Source organism: Magnolia sinica, chromosome 19, assembly GCF_029962835.1.
Source record: "Magnolia sinica isolate HGM2019 chromosome 19, MsV1, whole genome shotgun sequence".
Lineage (NCBI taxonomy): Eukaryota > Viridiplantae > Streptophyta > Magnoliopsida > Magnoliales > Magnoliaceae > Magnolia > Magnolia sinica.
This window is the reverse complement of record NC_080591.1, coordinates 47,162,070-47,165,152: the sequence shown is the minus strand read 5'-3', so window position 1 is coordinate 47,165,152 and position 3,083 is coordinate 47,162,070.

The following is a 3,083-nucleotide window of genomic DNA, read 5'->3' as shown; positions in this document are numbered from 1 at the left end:
AAGATTGACCTCTTAGTCTGATGGAGGTATAGTTAGGTTTACTACTTTTTGTTATTTAAGATAGTTTGCTTTATGCTATTTTAGGATAGTTTTCTTGCTATTTGTTTAAGTCTTTTTTTTTTCTAACTCATCTTCATACTGAGATCATTGGAAAAGTCTCAAAATTCCATCTTCAAGTATTATCTTTCCATCACTTTCCTTTTCTTTTCGTTACCTCTGTTGTATTTCATGCTTATTTCTTTACATTGAGGACAACGTAGATTTTAGGTTGGGAATGAGAGATTAGGTAAACTAATCAGTTTTTCTCAGTTTTAAGCAAATTTTTTAAAAATTTCTATGTTTTAAGTTGAAATATGTTTTTGAAGCAATGAATTGTGTACTTAAGAATGTTTTGAGTATGATAAGATAGAGATTAAATTTTGGATTATTGAAGTTTGATAAAATAAGTAATATATCACCTAAGTTCTTCCACTCAATTGATTAAGAGGAAGTTTGAATACCATGTTAATCCAAATCACAAGACACATTCAATTTGTCTTCTGTAAAGCATGCTAGAATTTCTGATTATTAGTATGTGAATCATTGATAGATGGTGAGAATCAAGTCTAGAGAATTTTATCCACCTTAAAAGAGGAATAAAACCAGGTAAAAAGTAGGAGATCGACAAAAAGGTCATGTATGGTAAAAAGACTGAAAAGATTAGAAAAGACTAGAAAAGAATGCAAAAATAAAGAATGAATGAACATTGACCATCGATATAAAATCAAAAACTGGAAAAAAAAAGGAGAAGGGGATGAGTTCGGAATCAGTACCTGAGTTTCAAACCAATCCTAAAGTGATGAGCGTGGCTAACATTATTAAATGATAGTATTCCTATGAGAAGTAAGTTGATTTTCACGGAGCACATTAGAAAACTTGATATATGAACTTATGCTTTGATTTAATCAATTAAGAACCTATTTGATTGATTGCTTATATGATTCACCTCTAGGTTTTCAAAATCCCACTTTCTCACCGTAATCCTACCCATTTATACTTGAGTGTACAAAAGATTGTTTTCCTAAAGAGGTTTTAAACATTGAGTATTGAGGTATGTTTCATGCATACTTTGCTCGGGACTAGAAAAAATGATGGTTGGGAATTGTGTTGAGGATTAAATATTGTATATTATCCCCCATTTATATCTTGGTTTTATTAACATGATAATGCTTAATGTCCTATTTTACTCATGTTTGTGTTGCAAGATAGATTTAAGAGCTTGGATTGGAAAAGGTGCTAAAAGCATGGATTTAATAGTCAAAAGTCACCAAGGCAAATAATGGATCTTAGGAGACAAAGATCGAAGATTTCAAGGTCCCGAGATCGAAGAAAACCAAGTGGAGAATGAAAGAAGTCAAAAGAACAAGTGCAAAATTCTCATTAACTATGTCATTGATCACCTTTCGTTGACATCGAAGATACCATTTGATGACATCGAACATGGATCGATGACATCAAATTTATGAATAAAAATCAAGTTGGTCACTTGAAAAATTGAAAACATTTTTCGCTGATTCAAGGACTTGTTCGATGACTCGAAGCCTTACTCGATGACATTGAAGCCAGTTCGATGACATCGAAGTTTCTGTGGATTTTCGGCAAAACTCGTTGGACATATTGAGCACAATGTTCGATTACTCAAAGTACTCCTCGATGATATTGAAGACATGTTCGATGGCATCGAAGGCCTCTTCTATGGCATCGAATTTATTGAAGAAATTGTAATAACTCACTAGATTGTTTTGGACACATTATTAATTCCTCGAACAACGCTCGATGACATCGAAGACACCTTTGATGACATCGAAGGCAGGTTCGATGACATAGAAGGTTACACAGTCCGGATGAAGTTACAATAGCATAAAAAAGCACATATAAAAGGCACCTTCAATAACATCGAAGGCAATTCAATGTCATCGAACGATTTATGCAGAGTTACACAGAGTGAGTAAATTTGAGGCGGTTTCCAAATTTTTCCAAGTCAGTGCGAAAGGAGGTGTTGCATAACTATAAATAGGAGTTCCCATGAAATTCCTGGGCATCATCTAGGGTTTGGAGGAGCAAAGCACAAGGGTGGAGAGCCATCGCCAAGCATTTTTCTTCCTTTCTTCCTTAGTTTTTCATGCTTTCTTCTAGGGTTTTAGATCCAATCATGTCTATGGTTAGCTAAACCTCTTGGCTAGGGCTAAAAGGTGAAGCTTGTATCGTGACGGGATGTTTCTCTTAGTTTGATTCACATTTATGTTGAACTTACTTTGATTCTAGTTTAATAATTAAGGAATACTTTTAGTTTTTAATAATTTATTGTGACTTAAATTACAGTAGATCTACAATAGCTTTGAGTATCTTCTTTTCCTGTTTTGAGATTATGGGATTGGTAAATCCTGTTGTTTGCCATCATCTCATGGGCATGGTTTGGTGATGGAATCCCTACCAATTATCATAATTCTCCTCTTTTGGGAATTAGGTCAAGGGAAGTTCAATTTTGATTTATATTGTTTTATCTTCCAACTGGATAGGATAGGACTCCAATTCCAATTGAGTTATTTGAATCAAGCAAGAGGATTCCCTGATTGTTGCAAGTAGATCCATGGAAACCCTAGTTCTAACCTTTATATTTATAAGTTTTAATTACCTTATTCAAAATTACTCTCTCAAATACTTCAGATTTAGTTTCACATCTTCTTCTAGTTATACTTCTAGTTAATTTCAGAAACGTATAAGTTCAGTCCCTGTGGATTCGATCTCAGCCTTACCAAGATTATTATTACATCGTGACCCAACACTTGGGGTTATGAACAACAGGTGGTCGATGACATAGATTTTGTGGATTCTGCACCTTACACTGCGAACTTCCTTCCTTCTCCACTTGGTTTCCTTGGATCTTAGGGTCTTGAAATCTTCAATCTTAGTCTCCAAAGATCCATTCTTTGCCTTGGCAATTCTTGAGCCTTTAATCCATGCTTTTAACATTCTTTTCAATCCAATCTCTTAAACTCACCTTGCAACACAAACATGTATAACATATACCATTAAGTCTTATC